The sequence below is a fragment of the Carcharhinus amblyrhynchos genome, chromosome 10 (assembly GCF_965287045.1).
Source record: "Carcharhinus amblyrhynchos chromosome 10, sCarAmb.v2.hapA, whole genome shotgun sequence".
NCBI classification, from domain to species: Eukaryota; Metazoa; Chordata; class Chondrichthyes; order Carcharhiniformes; family Carcharhinidae; genus Carcharhinus; species Carcharhinus amblyrhynchos.
The window spans coordinates 25101928-25125377 of record NC_137333.1 but is presented as its reverse complement, the minus strand read 5'-3'; the positions used below and the strand labels follow the sequence as shown (position 1 = coordinate 25125377).

Sequence of the window (23450 nt, the reverse complement as noted above, 5' to 3'; positions counted from 1 at the left end):
TATCCATTTTGGAAGAAGTAATAGTTGGATGGAATATTATTTAAATGGTGAAAAGTTGCAGCATGCTACTGTGCAGAGGGACCTGGGAGTCTTTGTGCACGAATTGCAAAAACTCAGTCTGCAGGTGCAGCAGGTGATCAAGAAGGCAAATGGAATATTGGCCTTTATTGCGAGAAGGATAGAATATAAAAGCAGGGAGGTCTTGCTGCAACTGTACAAGGCACTGATGAGGCTGCAACTGGAGCACTGTGTGCAGTTTTGGTCCCCTTACTTGCAAAAGGATATATTGGCCTTGGAGGGAGTACAGAGAATGTTCACCAGGCTGATAGCGGAGATGAAGGGGTTAGCTCATAAGGAGAGATTAAATAGACTGGGCCCGTACTCATTAGAGTTTAGAAGGCTGATGGGGGATCTTATAGAGACTTACAAAATAATGAAGGGGCTAGATAGGGTAGAGGTAGAGAGATTCTTTCCACTTAGAAAGGAAACCAGAACTAGAGGGCACAGCCTCAAAATAAGGGGGTGCAGTTTAGAACAGAGTTGAGGAGGAACTTCTTCACTCAGAGGGTGGTGAATCTCTGGAATTCTCTGCCCATTGAAGTGGTGGAGGCTACCTCATTGAGTATGTTTAAGTCACGGGTAGATAGATTTCTGATAGATAAGGGAATTAAAGGTTATGGGGAGCAGGCGGGAAAGTGGAACTGATCCATTTCAGATCAGCCATGATCTTATTGAATGGCGGGGCAGGCTCGAAGGGCTAGATGGCTTACTCCTGCTCCTATTTCTTATGTTCTTATGACTCGCTGTTGTGCACACTGGGATCCTGCCTGTGGTGCAGTTCAAGTTTGACGCCTACCTATATTCCGAATGCACGCTGCCCTCCTGGCTCACGTAGTTGCAGAGTTGGGGACACATGTCTTTTGGCCAATGGAGAAGGGGAGGAGGGCATTTGCGCCAAGAGTCTGGTGGATGTTGGGGAAGGTAGGGCCAGCACTCTGAAACATGGGCTGGATCTCGCAAGGCACAACAGACAGAAACGCTATGCATGGTAACAGGAACCACTCCATCCAGTTTGTGGGGAAAGGAATCAGAGACAAATTAGTCACAACTGTGAGGTGCAACTAACAGTTTATTGTGTTCTTAACATTTTTGATTAATGAACCCTGACTACTGGTAATCTTCTCCCGTGCCCTTTTAATGAACTACAACTTCCTTACTTTGTGCGGTCTACTGCTTTTTCTAGGTGCTACCCCAGGGTGCACATTGGAGGTGGAGGTGTCCAGCAGTGATGCACACCCTCTTGCCTGTGATGCCCTCAACGGACATCCCCTGGATGGCTGGGACCTAGAAGGCCCCAGTGACTTGCAGAAGGCACTGTTTCGATGCCTCCCTGTTCATCTTGCTGGACTCTTACGGGCAATCTAGCATGGCCAATCCACCTAACCTACATCTTTGGACATTAAGAAGCAATTTAGCATGGCCAATCCATCTAAATCTTCACATCTTTGGACATTAAGAAGAAATTTAGCATGGCCAATCCACCTAACCTACACATTTTTGGACATTAAGAAGCAATTTAGTATAGCCAATCCATCTAACTTGCACATGTTTGGACACCACGGAGCAATTTAGCATGCCCAATCCACCTAACCTGCACATCTTTGGACACTAAGGGGCAATTTAGCATGGCCAATCCACCTAACGCAAAAATCTTTGCACACCAAGGAGCAATTTTGTCCCATTACGAGGAAGGGGGGAATCGGAAGGCCTCGGGATATCTGGGGTCTCCTGGATGGAAGGCCCTGGAACGGTTCAACACCTTCCTCCTCCCTTGGGATGCCTAGAGGCTCCGGGGATTGAGCTCCAGAAGCTTGTTGTCACTTGGCTTGCCAGTCCAGGAGGTCTAGATGCGTCTGCCCCTTGATCTGTGATCCCTCAGCCCTGGACCTCTGAAATTGTAGTAAGAAGTCTCACAACACCAGGTTAAAGTCCAACCAAAACTTCTTACTGTGTTTACCCCAGTCCAACGCCGGCACCTCTACACCTCTGAAATTATCCAAGCTCTGAAGCCCCTCTGCTCCAGCATTCTGTGAGCGAGCCAGGTTTTGGAGCCCTCAGCAGTAGCCCTTTGAGCCTGGGCTAAGGGCTCATAGCTGTTCACTGTTGTGTCTCTAGAATGCCAGCAAGAGTCCCAGCCATGGTCAGCAGTATCTCCCACATGCCCCCGACATCCATGGCCGTCGAACGCTGTGCCTCTGGATGTCGTAAACACACTCACCCGTAGTGTCTCCAGGATGGCATGGACCCTATCATCCATGAGGATAGACCCCTGAGCCAGACTTTCCATTGTAGTTGCCACCCTTGCAGTATTGGCCTGGTTTGCACACTGCGTCGGTACCACCTCCTGCAACAGCACTCTGTTGGACTCCCCTAAACAGCCATGCAGTCGCAGCCTGGTTGCTGACAACCCTTCCGTAACTCCCCAGGTTTCCTGATGCATCTCCACCAGCCTTGGGAGGAACACACCCAGAGGTCCAGCAGCTGGCTTAGGGACAGCTGAATCCTGGCGTCCAGCATACCTCCGTATGCCCGAACCCACAGATGTGCCACCTCCATTTGATGTGCATCAGTGTCTGTGATGTGCTCACCAGGTTGTGACCTAGAAGCCTCAACACTAAAGGTACCCACTGTGGTGGCAGTCTCTGTATTCGTGGGTTGTGTGGTACATGATGGTGATGCTTTAGTGTGCACCCTCAGAGGATTCCTCAGTGCCTAACTCCGAGGTGTCATCCAGGGGGTCATGGGCAGTTTGCTCCAGAGCAGTAGGCAACATTCAAAGGCCTGGTTTCCTCTGGGTTCAGAGCTGCAATGATGAAAATACATTAATGGAAGGGGGGCAAAGCATTCTCGGCAGCATTGCACTTACTTTGAGGAGGACCTTTGCATGCTGGACGCTGACCTGGCTGTCAGTGATCAATTGGGAAGGTTCATCACTCCCTGCCAGCTCCGTGGCACACTCTTCGATGTTGGTCAGCTGCCACAGGTCAAGCACACCACCACCAGTCTGTGTCATCTCACATAGATGTGAGTGTTCTTTTCTGGTGGGAACATAAGGTAGATAGCAAATATTAATATATTGCAGTGCATGGTGCACAATGTGTGCCTGTGCCTCAGGCATTGTGCTGACAGTTTCAGGGAAGGTGGTCACCACTGAAGAATGCTCGTTGAGGGGTGAAGGGAAGGGGTTAGATGCTGTTCCTGGGGGAAGGGTCACTTGTTGCATGCCCTTCAGGTGTCTAAGCAGGGTTTGAGATCCATGCAAAACATGTGTGGGGTTCCAAGTGGGATGCTCACTCATCCTTGCTGCTCGAAGAAGGTCGTACATTTTTTTGCAACACTGCCAGCCAGAGCACAGTGTCAGGCTCCTGGCATTCACCACTTCTGCCACCTCCTCCCACAATGCCATGGCGGTGCTCTGCTTGGGTGAGGACCCTGGCTAGGGAAGATCTGCTCACACCTCTCCTCTATCTCGCAGGTGCTCTGGTCGACCTCTGTAAATCTGGTCGCAGGTTGCTGTGCAGACATCTTTGTGGCTTGACTGGCTGTATGTTCAATCCTCCAGCTTATATACAGCTCTGGCTTATTAGGGGAGTGTAGGTGCAGTGAGTGTGGCCAGTCACGGGCCTGTTGGCAACAAATTGTTGAATGTCATGCATCCCTTGGGGCACTGATTGGCTGCCATTCATTAGGCTGTTGTGTCCGTGAAGGGGAAGAGGGTGCAATACTCAGAGCTCCTAATCAATAAGCTGCAGTATCCAGGGGTGGTGCAATACTCAAGGCTCCCATTCAAGAGGGATGATCACAAGCTGGGCTGTGCATGCCATCTAATGCAAGTTCTCTGCAGAGCAGCATTGATGACAGTACGTTCAAGGGATGGAGGGATTGGGTACCTGCATCATCCAGAACCATGGGGGCATGGATGAGTGGGCAGACATGTGTGTGTGGGGGGGGAGACACAGGGGCCAGAAATGAGACCAGCGATGAGGCCAGTAATGTCTGTTGGGGTTTGTGGGGGCCAGCGATGAGGCCAGTAATGTCTGTGGGGGGTTGTGGGGGCCAGCGATGAGGCCAGATTAGATGGCAGTGATCTGGATGCTGCGAGGTCTTTTCAGGAATTTCCCAGCGATGTGTGCACGTGCAGGTTCCTGCTTATTCCGCTGATTTCAGGTGTGAATTGGCCCTGCTCCCTGAGCTTTTAATGATATTCACAATTGTGACTTCTGCAGTGCACAGAGTGGGGAGATTCTGGTCTGAAGTTGCACTGAAAAAACAGTTGTGATCTAGACCAGTTTTCCCACCAAATCAACACATTTGAGAGAATCACCCTCGTGGTTTGAAGTTGGCTGTTCTATTTCAAATTGCATATTTACATATTGGAAGATTGTAAATAGATGAGGAAAGATAGTGCAAGTTTACTTTTAAAGTACTGTAGCCATAAAATAAAAAAAAAGGATTGATCAATTCTGGAAAGTAAGGAACTACTAAAGGATTGTAGAAAAGTTTTGGGCGCCGCACTTACGCAAGGATATTTTGGCCTTGGAGGGAGTGCAGAGGAGGTTTACTAGGCTGATGCCGGAGTTGAGGGGGTTGAGCTATGAGGAGAGGCTGAATAAACTAGGCTTGTACTCGAGTTTAGAAGAATGAGGGGAGATCTCATTGAGACGTATAAGATGATTAAAGGGATGGATAGGATAGAGGTGGAGAGACTCTTCCTGCTCAGAAAGGATAGTAGGACTAGGGGGCACAGCCTCAAGATAAAGGGGGGGTGGTTTAGAACGGAGTTGAGGAGGAACGCATGGATTTGTCAAGGGCAGGTCATGCCTTATGAGCCTAGTTGAGTTCTTCGATAATGTGACTGAACACATTGACGAAGGAAGTGCCGTGGACGTGGTGTACATGGACTTCAGCAAGGTGTTTGATAAGGTCCCCCATGCAAGACTTCTTGAGAAGGTGAGAGGGCATGGGATCCAAGGGCCTTTGGCCTTGTGGATCCAGAACTGGCTTGCCTGCAGAAGGCAGAGAGTGGTTGTGGATGGGTCTTTTTCTGAATGGAGGTCAGTCACCAGTGGAGTGCCCCAGGGACCCTTGCTGTTTGTCATTTTCATAAATAACCTGGATGAGGAAGTGGAGGGATGGGAAAGTAAGTTCGCTGATGACACGAAGGTCGGTGGTGTTGTGGATGGTCTGGAAGGATGTCAAAAGTTGCAGTAGGACATAAATAGGATGCAGGACTGGGCGGAGAAGTGGCAGATGGACTTCAACGCGGATAAATGTGTAGTCGTCCATTTTGGCAGAACCAACGGGATGAACGAGTACACTATCAAGGGCAGGAGTCTTAGTAGTGTTGAAGAGCAGAAGGATCTTGAAGTCCGGGTCCACAGGACTCTTAAATTGGCCTCGCAGGTGGAGGAGGTGGTCAAGAAGGTGTATGGTGTACTGGCCTTCATTAATCGAGGGATTGAGTTTCGGAGTCGGGAGGTAATGCTGCAACTTTATAAGACCCTTGTCAGGCCTCATTTGGAGTACTGTGCGCAGTTCTGGTCACCTCACTATAGGAAAGACGTAGAAGCTATTGAAAGGGTACAGAGGAGATTTACAAGGATGTTGCCTAGACTGGGAGGCATGCCTTATGAAGTTAGGTTGAGGGAGCTGGGTCTCTTTTCCCTGGAGAGACGAAGGTTGAGAGACGACCTGATAGAAGTTTATAAAATGTTGAGAGGAATAGATAGGGTGGATTCTCAGAGGCTATTTCCCCGGGTTGAAATGGTCGCTACGAGAGGACACAGATTTAAGGTGCGGGGAGGAAAGTACAGAAGTGATGTTACGGGTAAGTTTTTCACTCAGAGGGTGGTGAGTGAATGGAATCGGCTGCCGTCAGTGGTGGTGGAGACGAACTCGCTGGGGTCTTTCAAAAGACTTCTGGATGAGTATATGGGGTTTAATGGGATTGGGGGTTATAGATAGGTCTATAGATTGGTAGGTGTTGATGTGATCGGCGCAACTCGTGGGCCGAAGGGCCTGTTTGTGCTGTAGTGTTCTATGTTCTATGAACTTCTTCACTCAAAGGGTGGTGAATCTCTGGAACTCTCTGCCCGTTGAACTGGTGGAGGCTACCTCACTAAATATTTTTAAGACGCGGGTTGATGGGTTTTTGATAAGAGAGGGGATTAAGGGTTATGGGAAGAGGGCGGGAATGTGGAACTGAGCCACGACGGATCAGCCATGATCTTATTGAATGGCGGGGCAGGCTTAAAGGGCTAGATGGCTTACTCCTGCTCCGATTTCTTATGTTCTTGTGTTCTTATGTAAAACAATGGAGGGTAAGATCAAATGGAAAAAATAAATGGAAGAAAACACTGAAGACTGTGTATATGATACCTGGTACAAAGCAAACTGTGCAGCGCTTGGGAAGATCTCAAAAAAGACAGAGTGTGGTCAAGGCCAGACCTGGAGAACAAGTTTGTTGTTACCCTCAGAGGACACTCTAAGACAGCAGGGCAAGTTACTCGAATTTTGGGAACAGACAGTCACCTAAGGCTGGAATTGAATCTGGGTCCCTGGGACTGAGGCAGCAGTGCTAACCACTGTGCCACCATGCTTTTCCTTTGGGATTTGGGCTGTTCGGCATTTATGATCTGCCATGCCATAATCCTTTAAAAGCATTGGTTGTGGCACTGGGTGGGAGAAGAGGGGGACTTTATGCGGGGGAAGGAAGTCCACCCTGTTGAATACCAGTTCAGTTCCATGGATATATAAGAGAATATTAGCTAATGTCACAGGGTCAAATATGGCACCAAATCAGTGATACATGTCCAATTTAGATACTTTGCCACATGCTCCTAACACCCACACTAATCCACTCACCAAGGTGGCAATTGACCTGGGCCATGAGGCCATAATGTATGCTTTTGGCATGTACATTACCAATACAATATAACATTGAATCTACAGTTGCTATGGAGCTCAATATATGGCCTTGTTGTGCTTGTGGAAATTGTCCATTTACCATAGACAAAGATGCCAGACAGAAGCTAAAACCATACTAGTTACATTAAACAAGTTACTAGGATTTAGTTTATCAACATCCATTGGAATATCAAAAAATGTACCAGATTTCCACAAAGTTTTCTGCTTATTACTTAAACGTTAGTGGCTTGCCCCTTGTAGTTCAGGTATCTAAGTGCTATTGATTTGGTTGTCCTGCTGCCCAAAGTAAAAAGTCTGACAACACCAGGTTTCAGTCCAACCGATTTATTTGATAGTAAACTCACTAGCTTTCGGGTTAGCCGAAAGCTAGTGAGTTTACTATCAAATAAATCGGTTGGACTGAAACCTGGTGTTGTCAGGCTTTTTACTGTGTTTACCCCAGTCCAACGCCAGTATATCCACATCATGACTGCTGCCCAAAGGCAGGAGCAAAGCCAGCCTTCTATGCTAGGTCATCAATACACAATGACAATACTGTATAGTTTTCTGCAACCGAACCTAGAAACTACATGTAGGACAGCATGTGTTATGTTAGTAGTTTTGAAGTGGAAGGCTGATGTAAATTTTTCAGCTGTTGGATTTTTCGAAATGAGAGGGATCTATAAAATCTGCACTGCCTTGTCACATTTAACAGTATGCAGGGAAGCGATGTCTTGTTTGTTTGATTTAATGATATCATAAATTTTTCCATGGAAAAGAGACCTAGAGTATGACTAGAGTTGGACCATATGGTACAACTCCAATTCTCTCCATTTTACTTACAGAAGTGGGAAGTTTACCAATTTTCCCTGTTACCTCAGGAAATTGACACTGATCAACATGTATAGCCTTTAACTCCTTTAGTCACATTATTCTACATTTGAGTTAATAATATCAAAAAGCGGAATATAGTCACAAACTCATGCATATTAGTTCCCACTGCTCAAAATACCAATGCAACACAAGCAGCTCTTTCCAGGCCCCCATTATATTGCCCTGCACATTTGATGGTTCCACATCTGAAAGTTTTGGAGTGAAGAATGGAGTGAAACAGGGCTGTGTCCTAGTCCCCACCCCTTTTTACATCTTCTCCATGCTCCTAACCTTCACCATACCTGCAGATGTGTGCACTTGCACACTCAGTCAGATGGCAAACTCTACAATTTATAAAGACTGAAAACAATGGAGAAAAGCACAGCCCTGATCAGGGAACTCCTTGATGCTGACTACGCTGCACTAGTGACCCACATGGGCATCTCAGGTACTAAGACTCGTGCACTCTCTTTCCCACACTTGTAGCTTGTGCTCCCTGACTACAAGCATCAAAAAAACTAAAGTCATGGACAAGATTTTGCAACTCTGCCTTGGATCACACTAAAGAAAACCCCACTACAAGCTTTAAGCAAATTCTGCTATCCTGTGTCCATATGCTGATAGACAATCTGTTCCTTGCACATGGGAAGCAGCTACCATGTTCTGCAAAACATGCACTGAATAACACCAAACTGACCCTTACCAAACTGATTGTTTATAAGGTCTTATAAGGAGTTCTCAGCACCTTGTTCTATAGCTGTGGAACATGTGTAACTTACAGCTCCCAAGAAAAGAAGCTCAGTATTTCCCAACTTTGCAGTATGGGCATATCCTGGCAAATGTGGCAGTCCTCTCACAGGCACAAATCAAACAGACATGGCAATGGTGGATCAGATGTCTGTTGGCTGGAAGATAGTCACATCCATAAAGGCCTTCTGTATGGTAGGGTAGATGGAGTAAAAAGTCTGACAACACCAGGTTTTAGTCCAACTGAGTTATTTGATAATACTTATTTGATAATATTTGATAATGTGAGTATTATCAAATAAATCGGTTGGACTAAAACCTGGTGTTGTCAGACTTTTTACTGTGTTTACGCCAGTCCAACGCCGGCATTCCCACATTAGGGTAGATGGAGCCAGATGACCGATGGGCAGTCTGAGGCTCCACTTGAACAGTGGCTGCAAGCATGACATGAAGGCCCCAAGCATTGACTATCATATCTGCGAGTCATGTATGTAAGAGGGAAATGGAGACACCTCCTGTAGCCGGTGTTTATTGCCATGATGACCAGTGGCTAGTGAACCTTGTCAACAGGCGCCAATTTCAAATGTAACAACTCTTAATGTCATGTGGGCCAGTTTGAGTTAAATGGAGGGGTTAAAAAGTCAAAAACCAGAATCTTGACACAGATTTGCCTTCATTCCTCCCACTTCTGGGTTTAATTCAGTTGGAAATGTAATGGGGCCACCAATCCACTCCAAAGTATGAAAATGGGGATGTGAGCCTTAACGGTATTCAGCTTTCCTACTTCAATGCTGATTAGTTTACCCATGACTTGGAAAACCTGGCAGCTATATCCGGTTTTTCCAGGCTGCTGTTTCCAGAATGTAAGCACCTTTAAATCCATTTGTTGGTTTCAGCATCTATGCTCTGGGTAGTTCCTGTGATCGTGTACCCCAACCCTGATCTTTTCTTCATGAGGTCTGTGATTTCCACCCAGCCTCCCAACACCCACTACCATGACCTCCAGTTTCACCCTTGCACAACCTAACCCATCCCCCCCCCCCCCAACCCCACCGCACCTCCTAATCTTTCCTAACCTCAACCCTGGGATCAGCAGTATCAGCTTCTGGAGTTCCAACTGCATTTCACTTTGGCAGGAATAACAGATGTGTAGAGTATAGGGCTAACGGTAGGACTCTGAATAGTGTGGATGAACAGAGGGATCTAGGTGTATGTGTACATAGATCCCTGAAAGTTGGGAATCAGGTAGATAGGGTTGTTAGGAAGGCATATGGTGTCTTGGCGTTTATTGGTTGGGGGATTGAATTCAACGTTTTTGTCTTTTTATTCCGCAGGTGGAGGTCCACCTCGTTGTCAAACGAGGGGCATGCACACGGTGGGTCATGCGTGGGCTGCTCTTGGAGTGTGGGAGTTTGTGCATTCTCCCTGTGGTTGCGTGGGTTTCCTCCGGGCGGTCCGGTTTCCTCCCACGCCCCAAAGATGTGCTCTTAGGCTGATTGGTTTACTAAATTGACACTATTCTCCCCTGAATCTGGCTAAGTTAGGGGTTCCATTCGTAGACACGCAGGGTAGAATAGGTGTAGGGTGATGCAGCGGCGCGGGCTCGTTAGGCCGAAGGGCCTGTTTCCCGTGCTGGGTTGTTCTTTGTTCTTTGTTTGTATAGGATGGATGTCAGGGGTAGGTTCTTTACCCAGAGGGTGGTGAGGGATTGGAATGCCCTGCCTGCTGCAGTTGTAAATGCGCCTAGTTTGGGGGCGTTTAAGAGATCCATGGATAGGTTTATGGATGGAAAGGGTTTGGTTTAGGTTAGAGGGTCATTGCTTTTTAACTGGTCGGTGCAACATCGTGGGCCGAAGGGCCTGTTCTGCGCTGTAATGTTCTATGTTCTATGTTCTATATTAAACGCTTAGAATAAATTGAATGCAATGATACCCATTTTTGCAGCGGGAAATTGACATTAGAACTCTCAAAGTTGCTTTGCAATCTGCTTTGCTGAATTCTGCAGATTGCATTGGAAACCATATTCCTGTAGGTTACTTATAGTTGACAGTTCTGAGAATGAAAAAAAACTACTCTGTGTAAAGTTCAAACAATTAGATACAACGGATGTTATATTTCTTGTCAATAGTAATTGTTACTGCTTCTTATGGTTCAGTGATCTTTTAAACAATGTACTAGTGAATTAAATATTTGGGTTTCTTAATCCGGGCACTACATTTGAGTTGTACAGAAATTATAACTATGCACAGTCATTTTTTTTAATTGTATCTTAACCTTTACAGAATATAGTCTTCAAAGCAAGAACCACTACTGCTGACTTCAACAAATTGTGTTTTAAAAATTGCCTGTCTGTTTGTAAATTTTTAAACAACTACCCCAGGGGCCTGAGTCTGAAATGCATCTGCAATCAGTTTCCACCATAATTATTCACTGCAGTTGTTAACCATCGTCTTGTTGGTTGTGACCTTGCTTGAAAGTCTGTTCTTTAATATTCCAGTCTCAACGTAACAATTTTCCTTCTGGAGTGAAGAGGTTTAATCATTGGTGACGACGCAATCAAAAAACAACACCATAATCACAGAAAATGCTTTATATTCATATAGTTTAACACAGTGAAATGTTAGTGCAATCAACATAAGAAAATGTTAATTATTGTTGAATTTGGACAAATGCATGTCAAAGATATATAAAAAATGTTAGTACTGTAATTTTCATGTGAAGTTATGATACAGTGCAATTCTACATTTGGATTAGGTATTCATTTAGTTATTACACTGCTATTTCTGGAAGGCTTTTACAGAATTACACAGGAGCTATGAATTCCATTTAGTGGACATGCAGATTGGGAAAGCAGCAATCTCACCACTGCAAAGTAATTAATTTTGTGATGTGGAATTGCTATGTTAACAATCTGGGAAATGCCCAGACTGAGGGGCTGAAGTGTATATATTTTAATGCAAGGAGTATAGTGAATAAGGTAGATGAGCTTAGGGCGTGGATAGCTGTTTGGGATTGTGATGTGGTGGCCATTACGGAGACTTGGATGTCTCAGGGACAGGACTGGGTACTTCAGGTGCCAGGCTTCAGGTGCTTCAGGAAGGACAGGGAGGGTGGCAGAAGGGGTGGTGGCGTGGCACTGTTGATCAGGGATAGTGTCATGGCTACAGAGAAAGAGGATGTCGTGGAGGGATTGTCTACAGAATCTCTGTGGGTGGAAGTTAGGAACAGCAAAGGGTCAAAAACTTTGCTGGGTGTAATCTATAGGCCGCCCAATAGTGACAGGGAAGTTGAAGTGCAAATAGGGAAACAGATTCTGGAGAGATGTTTTAATAACAGAGTTGTCGTGATGGGAGACTTCAATTTCCCAAACATCGACTGGAATATCCCTAGGGTAAGGGGTATAGATGGGGAGGAGTTTGTTAGGTGTGTTCAGGAGGGTTTCCTGACGCAGTATGTGGACAAGCCTACGAGGGGAGAGGCTGTACTTGACCTGGTACTGGCGAATGAACCAGGGCAGGTGACGGATCTTTCGGTAGGAGAGCATCTTGGATATGGTGACCATAATTCTATCTCCTTCACAATTGTGTTGGAACGAGATAGGATCAGGCAGGCTAGGAAGGTGTTTGTCTGGGGTAAGGGGAGATACGAAGAAGTCAGGAAGTTACTTGGACAAATAAACTGGAAGGAGGCGTTCTTAGGGAAAAGTACCGAAGGAAGGTGGCAGATATTCAAGGAATGTGTGTCTGGAGCTCTGAATGACAACGTTCCGATGAGACGAGGGGGTTTTGGTGGGTCGAGGGAACCGTGGTGCACAAAGGATGTGTTGAACCTAGTCAGGAAGAAAAGGAAGGTGTACAAGAGGTTCAGGGAATTAGGAGATGTTAAAGATCTTGAGGAGTATAAGGACTGTAGGAGGGAACTTAAAAGGGAAATTAGGAGAGCCAGAAGGGGTCATGAGAAGACCTTGGCGGGTAAGATTAAGGAGAATCCCAAGGCCTTCTATAAATATGTGAAAGGTAAAAGGATGAGAAGAGAAGGGATAGGACCGATAAAAGGTGAGGGGGGAAAGGTTTGTGTGGAACCAGAAGAAATGGCGGAGGTGCTTAACGAGTACTTCGCCTCAGTATTCACGGTGGAAGCCGATCTGGGAGATTTTGTTATGGATTTGCAGCAGATGGAAAGGATTGAGTACGTGAATATTAAGGAGGAGGATGTGTTGGAACTTTTGAATTCTATCAAGGTAGATAAGTCGCCGGGACCAGATGGGATGTACCCCAGGATACTGTGGGAGGCGAGGGAAGAGATTGCAGAACCCCTGGCGATGATCTTTGCGTCGTCAATGGAGACGGGAGAGGTTCCAGAGGATTGGAGGATTGCGGATGTAGTTCCTATTTTTAAGAAAGGGAACAGAGATAGCCCGGGAAATTACCGACCGGTGAGTCTGACCTCAGTGGTTGGTAAGCTGATGGAGAGGCTTCTGAGGGACAAGATTTACGAACATTTGGAGAGGTTTGACATGATCAGGAATAGTCAGCATGGATTTGTCAAGGGCAGGTCGTGCCTTACAAGCCTAGTTGAGTTCTTCGATAATGTGACTGAACACATTGACGAAGGAAGTGCCGTGGACGTAGTGTACATGGACTTCAGCAAGGCGTTTGATAAGGTCCCCCATGCAAGACTTCTTGAGAAGGTGAGAGGGCATGGGATCCAAGGGCCTTTGGCCTTGTGGATCCAGAACTGGCTTGCCTGCAGAAGGCAGAGAGTGGTTGTGGATGGGGCTTTTTCTGAATGGAGGTCAGTCACCAGCGGAGTGCCTCAGGGATCTGTTCTGGGACCCTTGTTGTTTGTCATTTTCATAAATGACCTGGATGAGGAAGTGGAGGGATGGGTGAGTAAGTTCGCTGATGACACGAAGGTCGGTGGTGTTGTGGATGATCTGGAAGGATGGCAAAAGTTGCAGCAGGACATAGATAGGATGCAGGACTGGGCGGAGAAGTGGCAGATGGACTTCAACGCGGATAAATGTGTTGTCGTCCATTTTGGCAGAACCAACGGGATGAACGAGTACACTATTAAGGGCAGAAGTCTGAGTAGTGTTGAGGAGCAGAAGGATCTTGGGGTCCGGGTCCACAGGACTCTTAAATCGGCCTCGCAGGTGGAGGAGGTGGTCAAGAAGGCGTATGGTGTACTGGCCTTCATTAATCGAGGGATTGAGTTTAGGAGTCGGGAGGTAATGCTGGAACTTTATAAGACCCTTGTCAGGCCTCATTTGGAGTATTGTGCGCAGTTCTGGTCGCCTCACTATAGGAGGGATGTAGAAGCTATTGAAAGGGTGCAGAGGAGATTTACAAGGATGTTGCCTGGACTGGGAGGCATGCCTTATGAAGTTAGGTTGAGGGAGCTGGGACTCTTTTCCCTGGAGAGACGAAGGTTGAGAGGCGACCTGATAGAAGTTTACAAAATGTTGAGAGGGATAGATAGGGTGGACTCTCAGAGGCTATTTCCCCGGTTTGAAATGGTCGCTACGAGAGGACACAGATTTAAGGTGCGGGGAGGGAGGTTCAGAAGTGATGTTAGGGGTAAGTTTTTCACTCAGAGGGTGGTGAGTGAATGGAATCGGCTGCCGTCAGTGGTGGTGGAGGCGAACTCGCTGGGGTCTTTTAAAAGACTTCTGGATGAGTATATGGGGTTTAATGAGATTGAGGGTTATAGATAGGTCTGTAGGTTGGTAGGTGATGTGGTCGGCGCAACTTGTGGGCCGAAGGGCCTGTTTGTGCTGTAGTGTTCTATGTTCTATGTTCTATGTTCTAATCAGGTTATTAGAATTTGTAATTTACATTAAGGGATAAATTAATTTTCAAAATATAATTTTTTTTAGTAATTCACCACAGGTTAAGTTCCTTCAGTGACTCATCACAAATGTAATCTTTTCAGTGAAGCTGTATTATGCTTAAACTGAGTGGAGTGTCCCTGCCATCACTGGTAACCAAAATAACAGATCAAATGTAAATTTAAGCTATTTTGTCCTACATCCAATCCATGCAAACACGCAGGGGAAGTAAAACTAGAGGTTAAAAACTTCAAGAAAATAACACTACGTGAACTTTCAATACAACTTCTAAAGATTAATCAAGTAAAGCTCTGGAGCACGAATCCATCTTTACAGGCAACTGATTAAACTCTGACCTGGATACAAATGACATATCTATGATTTCAACAGTGTCAATCCACTGTGCTCCTTGGAGTATTTGTTGATCTATATTTGTATGTATAACCTTCAACTGCATTCTTAAATGTACTGATTGAGATCTGGTTTAACAAAGATAATATACAAACTGTTACTTGCCTAATCTTGAAATCTAATCGACATATTCAGTGTTCTAGATAACACTAATCTATACATCACTTACTAGATGGGTGAAGATGACAACGACAAAAATAGTCTCACTTTGCATTTCAGCTGCCAATTTTATGTTATCTGAAAGCTTGATCAGGCTGATGCTGGTAACGCTGTCGTGGATTGTTACACAAGCGTGTTCTGATGATTTCACATCCACACAGAGACAAGGAACAATTCAAGTAATGAATTGCAACTCAAAATGTGGATGAAATGCAGGAACATTTAAACAGGTAGTAAGCACCTTCTGAGTGTTTTTAGCACTTAAAAACAATGAGATAGATGAATCATTGTAAACACTTGTATGTTAGCAGCAATGCTTTGGGGGCAAAAGACTAGACAAATCTTTTTCATGCTTCTCATGTTTTATGCAATTTTCATCTTAACATTTGTGTACTGTGCAGGGACATAATGGTTCTCTGGTACCTTGGTCAAGTGCCCTGAACTGTGAGAGTCTGCTGACTGTCCAATACTCAGGGTTTCCCAGCCAAACCAGATTCTATTAAACATAGAAACATAGAAAATAGGAGCAGGAGTAGGCCATTTAGCCTTTCGGGTCCTGCATTATTGTGTTCTGTTGCACTCTCCACATTCTTATACACAGCCATTCTCATACTCCATGGGGATGAAGTGCTGAGTGTGTGTGGGGGTCCATCAAGCTTGGTAGAATGAAATTACAGGGTGAGGTTCTGTGAGTGAACAGAGTGATCTATTATTTATAACTCTATACAGGGTGACCTCTCTACATAAGTGCCTACTTTCCCTCATGCTAACTATGTGCCTATCACTTCTTAATCCTTCTCATCCTCCCAATACTTCTAGGTGCTTCCTCAAAATCTCCAACTGACTTCGAGGAGGCTTGCTGACTTCCACACCTTGTTGCCTGAGATGACCTTCACATTTATCTACATTATATTGCATCTGCCAATCACTTGCTCACTCACTCAGTTTGTTCAAATCATACTGAAGCATCACTGCATCCTCCTCACATCTCATCCTCCTGGCCAGCTTTGTGTCTGTCATCTACAAATTTGGAGATATTACACTTAGTTCACTCACCTAAATCATTAATACATACAATGAATAGCTAGCATTCTCGCACTGATCCCTACAGTACTCCCCTGGTCACTGCCTGTTATTCAAAAAATAATCTGTTTATAACTACGCTTTGATTCCTGTCTGCCAACCAGTTTTCTATCCATCTCAGTTTACTACTTCCAATCCCAAGCACTTTAATTTTACATGCTAATCTCTTATGTGGGATTCCTGAAAGCCTTCTGAAAATCCAAATAAACCACATTTAACAGCTCCCCCTCTTCAAGTCTACTAGTTTAATTCTCCAAGAATCCCAGTAGATATTTAAAGCATGATTTTCCTTTCCTGAATCCATGCTGATTTGCTCAATTCTACCACTATTTACCAAGAGCTCCGCAATAAAATCTTTGATAATAGGCTCTAGAATTTTCCCTGCTACCAACATTGGGCTGACTGATCTGTAATTCTGTATACCTCCTTTTTTAAATAATGGAATTACATTAGCTACCCTCCAATCTATAGGAAATGTCACAGAATCTATAGAATCTTCACTCTGGGATGTAGATAATTAGGCCCTAGGGATTTATCAGCATTCAATCCCATCAATTTCCCCAACACTATTTCTTTAATATTGACTTCCTTCAGTTCCTCCTATCACTAAACACTGTGTTCCCCAACATTTCTGGTATGTTACTTGTGTTCTCCTTTGTGAAGACAGAACTAATGTATCTATTTTGTTGGTCAGCCATTTCCTTATTCCCCATTATAAATTTCCCCTTTTCTGACTGTAAGGGACCTACATTTGTCTCTTTCTCTGTACATACCTCTAGATACTTTTGCAGTCAGTTTTTATGCTCCCGCAAGCTTATTCTTGTATGCTACTTTCCCCTTCTTTCTGAATCCTTTGGACCATCTTTGCTGAATTCTAAAGTGCTCTCAATCCTCAGGTCTGTTGTTTATTCTAACCAAGTTTTATCTGTCTTCCTTGAATCGAATACTATCTCTAATTTCCTTTGTAAGCCATGGTTTGGTTACCATTCCCGTTTTACTTCTGCGTCAACCAGGAATAAACAATTGTTCGAATGCTTGCCATTGCCTAATGACTGTCATCCCCTTAAGTAACATTTTTCCAATCTGTCATAGCCAACCATTGTAGTCTCCTTTATTAAGATTCAGGACCTTCGTTTCAAAATCAACTAAGTCACTCTCTATCTTGATGAAAAATTCTATCATATTGTGGTTGTTCATTCCCAAGGGATCTTGCACAACTAGATGGCCAATTATTCCTTTCCCATTAGGCAATACACAGTTTAGGATGGCCTATTCTCTAATTAGTTCTTCACCGAGCTGGTCCAGAAAACTATGTCATACATTCTATTAGTATACACTCCAAGTATTACTACTTGATACTCAGTGTCTAGCGTCATGATATTGTCTACATAATAGAATAGCATTTTTAAAAGACTATAAACGTATCCCTAACATTAAAACTTAACTCTAACTCAATATAATGCCAATACTACAGGCAGCATGGTGGCACAGTGGTTAGCACTGCTGCCTCACCAGCGCCAGGAACCTGGGTTCAATTCCAGCCTCAGGTCACTGTCTGTGTGGAATTTGCACTTTCTCCCCATGTCTGCATGGATTGCCCCCGGGTGCTTTGGTTTCTTCCCACACTCCAAAGATGTGTGGGTTAGGTGGATTGGCCATGCTAAATTGACCTTAGTGTCAGGGGATTAGCAGGGTAAATATGTGGGGTTACGTGAATAGGGCCCGGGTGAGACTGTGGTCGGTGCAGACTTGATGGGCTGAATGGCCTCCTTCTGCATTGTAGGAGTCTATGATCAACACCATCGAAAAGATAGCTCAATGGCTTGGATCCACTTCCAGAATAAAGTAATCAAAGTAAACACACTGTTAATGTAAACAATAGGCTTTTATTTTAACTATACAGGGGTTTTGAAGAATATTGTCGGAAGTTGGAAGCTCATCCACTGTTCCGAAAGTGCACAATTTGAACTCTTGAGCTTTATTTAAATCCTGCCAAGTGAGTCCCTGCCTGATTAGGTGAGAATTCAATGGCAAAATTGCATTGCCCAAAGGTTGCTCATCAATGAATGAATCCTACTATTCCTGGCCTCAGAAAGAACAGAAAAAGTTCCTTATTTGTTCCCCGCCCCCCCGCCTTCAGTTGACTGGTTCCTGCAATGGAGGTATCTTATGAGGAAAACTTAAACTTTCCCTATATTCATTAGTGTTTAGAAGGATTAAAGTTGAACTTATTGAAATAAGCTACAGCCTCCGCTCGTCTCTGACAGCTGGGTTTCCAGCATCATTAGCTCCGCGCCAATTTCTAGTGTGGAACTGCACAATTTATGTAAATGTGAATTTGAATTTTAAATATCATTAGCTGGCCTGGAACTGAAGTGTCCGGGCCTGCTAGCATCTGCCCTTCTGCCCGGAGTGGCTCACTTCAGCTGGGTGTACTATAGCTCCCCACTTGCCAGGAGTGAAGAGGGACAATTGATGCCCCCTGGAGGGGCTGGGATTGCGGGGTGCCCCCTAGGCATTGCCACTTTGACAGTGCCAGCCTGGTCCACTGACACTGCCTAAACAGCAAAGGGGCAATGCCAGGAGGCATTTTGGCACTGAGCATTATGTAGTGTCAAGCAGGCAATGTCTAAAGGGGGATTGGGCCGCTGGAGGGAGATGGGGGCGAACAGTGGGTTGAGGGGGGTCCTGTCACCACTCTGCATAGGGATTGTGAAAAGAGGGGGCGAGGCCACAGATCAGAGCTGGGCAACGAGGTTGGGGGGATTGTCAGCCTGCTAGGAGGGACAGGGCTACTGGTGGAAGATGTGGGGTCAGGGCTGCCATGGGGGGGGGCGCTGCTGGGATCTGGAAATCGGGGCTGCAGGGGGAGGGGGGTTGTTGATTCTGACATGGACATGTGATGGGAGGGTTGAAGACTGACCAGCAATTGGGCGGCTGGTAGTGCAGGGCTACTGTGAGTGCGCTGATCTCATTACCCAGCCTGAGCCCACCTAATACCAGAACCCTTGAGGCACCCTTTTTCTGCTTCAAGCTCGCTAATTCTAAGTTAACTGGCCAATTTGAATACTTACCTTTTTTTTACCCGAGACCTGATTCTCCGGGCTATCATGATTCTTACTGGAAGCTAGTAGGACTGAAGAATTCAGCCCCCCGTCCCTTCCAATTGCACTTTATTTAACCAAGTTTGGTCTTCATTTCTTTTATAGTGTGGGTTAACTGGTCAAAATTACTTCAGTGTTTTGTTATCCTGCCCATTTTTGCAGTTTCTTGACACCACTGCTCTCTCGACATCTGTCTCGCAGCGAGGTCATGTGCAGCTTATTATCAACAATTGCTCATGCCCTGTTGTGACTGCAGTGAAATACCATATACGCTGAATGGTGCAGACTGTAACGACCAGAAAAATTGAAATCAACTGAACTGGAGTCACTGGGATGTAACAACTGACTTTACAAAACTGCAGCAAGAAGCCTCGCACAACGAAAGTTCACGTTGTAAAAACGGCAGTCACGTTCCTCATGATCTTGAATGAAAAATTTTGGTGTACAGGCTCTGCACGAGGAATACAAATTCATAAAATTTAGTTTGAATAAAGAAATGATCTAATTGAGGTAACTGGCTCATGTCCACCAGTAAGTGTTTTTGCTTAATTTAAGTATTTACAACAGCTCTTAAGAGTATTATTAATACTAGCAGCAAATCCTTATTCATAGTTGCCTTATATCAAAATACCATTTTAACTGAATCCTGACACTTGCAACCTCCTCTTTCATGAACTTGCTTATCCGCACAGAAGTTTTGTACACCAGTTCACTCATTGCAGGCCCAAGTGTTCAATCATCCATGGATTTAAGAATAAAAATAGGAACCATCTTTATGAAATACCATAAAAAAGATAAAAACACCTGAACAAAGTTAAAAGAGGAAGGTATCTATTACATATTCACTGCAGTTGAAAGTGGCCATTGCACGTGTGTTATCTGCTGCTGTGGGGCATTCCCTGGTGCTGTAATTTAATTCCTGATCATAATTCACCCCACTCTCAAGTAAACAACAGTAATTGTGACACGTTTTACATTTTTTTTTAATTAAACAATTTCTCCAGTAAATTTCTCTTTAGATATAGTAAAATCATAGATTTTATTGCCTTTGACACTTCATCTGAGAACTGGTCAATGAAAAAGCTATTTTCTGCTTATAGTATGAGTGGATTTTATGGCTCCGTTCATCCCGAAACCGTAAAATCCTGCCCGAGCTCAACGGACCTTTCCGTGCTCTGCCCCTCGCCCTCTCCAATGCCCACAGCGTGTGGAATGGTAAAATTCCAGCCTATGTGTCTTGACAAAAGAAGGAGGGCTGAGAATGGGGCCGAAAATGGTAATAATGGTTTAGAATTGTAAGGAAGATTAAAGTTTGTATTTTCAAAAAGTTAAAAGAAACAAATGTTTCCCTGCCTAATGAAAGGGCATGTTTGAAGGAGATCTTGATATAATATTCAACATGAGAAAGAGAATGACTGCATTGAAACATTCTGTGAGAAGTTGATGAATGCACTGTGGAATCATCAGCAAAAGAGTGAAAGGAATTGGCTGATGAAGGTCATAGATATGAAGAAGGAAATGGATGAGAGATGCTATGACACTGAGCTAACATATGAACATATCCGAGAATATGAATCACCAACTACAGTAAAAATTATACGGTGTTGGAAATATTCAGCAGGTCAGGCAGCATCTGTGCAAAGAGTAACCAAATTAACATTCCAAATCAAAACGATTTTTCAGAGCTGCCATTGTTTTTAAAAAGCGATTTCTACAGCTAAAAGATTGACTTCTTCTCTGCTATCTACAACTTAAACACAAACTTCAACTTATCTATGCATTTGAATCAAAAGTCTACACACTTTTTCAAATTATATTTTTCTCCTTTCCCTCCATTGTGGAAATGACTTATAAGTGCATTTGTAGCATTTGAGGCATTTTGAGGTATTGTCTTATATGTCAATACACCAAAAAGCAATATTTAATGAGATTATTTTAAACAAACTTTGCCATATTTAATAGCACAAATGGTAGTTATTGCATTACTAAATGGATTTGGTATAACAGCATCTCATGGGCTGGGATATCTGGAACATTAGGAAAAGTCATGTTCTCCAAAATCATCTGCTCTGGAAGCCATCATTTGATTTTATGTTGTCCAAATTCATTGCATCTGTCCTCAGAGCAGAATGCCCTGCCTCCAAGAACAATCAACTAATTAGAGGTCCTCAATCCCAGCAGTGCTGCTGGAATCAAAAGCAGAAAATGCTGGAAAAACTCAGCAGGTCTGGCAGCATTTGTGGAGAGAGAAAATGGGGTTAGTGTTTCAAGTCTAATATGACTCCCCTTCAGCATTTGAAACATGAGCACTATTTTCGCCCTTTACAGATGCTGCCAGACCTGCTGAGTTTTTCCAGCATCTTCTGTTTTTGTTTTAGATTTCTATCGTCCGCAGCACTTTGCTTCTATCTTAGTGGCACTAGAATGCAGCAAACCCTAGACCAGCGCTGATTGAACAGGCTTGGAATGCAGCTAACCGGAGGTTGGGCTCACTGAGGCCAAGCAGGCAGGCCCTGACAAAAAGAAAAAGAGCTACAAGATGCCCGATCAGGAGGCAGCTCTATTACTGGGCAGTCCCCTCAGTTGTTGGGGAACACAGTCTGCCCAACCCCACCCAACACCATCCCCCTGCTAGAAAAAGAAGGCAGTGGAGGCAGGAAGGCAACAGGCATGGCAGTCCTGCCATATGACTCAATTTTACCCCCACCCCACCTCCTAGCCACTCCTGATGGAGCGTGTAAAATTCCTATAAATTAATTAGCATTCACAAGTGATGCCTTCACTACAAAATACAATGCAAGATTTTATTTCATACTGTTGCTCAGTTGATCAAATGGCTTATTGCTTATTTTTCCTGACTGACATCAATATGGTAAGAAGTCTCACCACACCAGGTTAAAGTCCAACAGGTTTATTTGAAGGGACAGGCCGTCCTGAAAGCTTGCGTCTTTTGCTATAAATAAACTTGTTTGGACTTTAAATTGGTGTTGTGGGATTTCTTTCTGTTTTACCCCAGTCCAACGCCGGCATCTCCACATCATGACATTGTGAGACTTCTTACAGTGTTTACCCCAAGTCCAAAACCAGCATCTCCACAACATGATATCAATATGTCCAGGCATGCTCGAGGAAACAGTCTCACTTTTTTTCCTTCAATGTCTGTAATACATCTGACAAAAACAATTTTTCTTCAGGCTATCATCCTTGGTTATTATTTGCAATTGAAAAGTTTTGAATGACACATAAAAGCATTAGAATGCCTCCTTCTTGACATTACACTACACTCTTTATAGTTTAATTATGTTTGTAAGAACCAAAATATCCCACAGTTCATTGTTCAGTAAAATAAACGTCAATCTCTCTAATGTTTAAATCTAAAATAATTCTTTCACATTGTTTGGAAGAAACAGCAGTAAAATAAGTAAGTATTATGATTTTCCTATTAAAGTTTAATAGAAGATTTTGGGATATGTAATTTTGGAACAAATGTAGACTATACTGGTCAAGAATTTGTAGTTTATGAGAAAGAAATACATCAGGTTGCATCAACTATCCAAAGCTTGTCAGTTATGTCATTCATGGCACAGGTAATTTATTTTTTGTAAAACACTGACTACCAACAAATTTAATGTATCTATTCAAAAAGCTACACATTCTGAGGACCAAGCTTCATTAACAGAGGTAAGTAGGACATGAGCCAGGACAGCCTGCCAGTTTTATACCACTGCAATATGGAGTGGCCCAACCAGCCTCCTGGCTTGGCACAAAGCAGGGGCCAGAGATGAGTGAATTGTCAATGGAGGGGTGTTTAAAAATGTGCCTTGCCAGTTAATACTGTGCACGTTACATTCTCTGATTAGTTGTGTTCCAATTGGGAACATAAGATATCATACCCCAACATCATGATAATTTTATGTTAGCTGACTTAAGTAGAGACTTTAACAACCCAGCATTAATTCCTTTGGAAGGTAATTTTGGTCGCACACCAGAGGAAAAGGGTGTTAAATCATACTTTAGGCACTATTTATGTTGGGCAAGCAGTCTGATAATCACCCCCTATTCGCCCTTGCATAGTTCCAATTAGCCATCCTTTTGAGTGGATATGTGTTACGGACTCCACAGTGACAGCTCTACGTGATAGTCCCTTAAGTTACAATCCCCAAGGAAAGTGCAACTAAGCTGCAGTAGTCAGATAGGATCACTTTACTACAAACTAATGCCATCACTGTCCTTCAAAAGTTAAAAAGCTTTGCTGTGGTCGTTTAATTAATACATTT

At 44.2% G+C, this 23450-nt stretch overlaps 1 protein-coding gene across 3 annotated transcripts in view; it reads right to left on the bottom strand.

Annotated features, from left to right (window-relative positions):
* gpc5a (glypican 5a) overlaps positions 1-23450 on the bottom strand; it is a 1078596-nt gene that overhangs the window by 372836 nt on the left and 682310 nt on the right. The gene's annotated exons all lie outside the window — the stretch shown is intronic.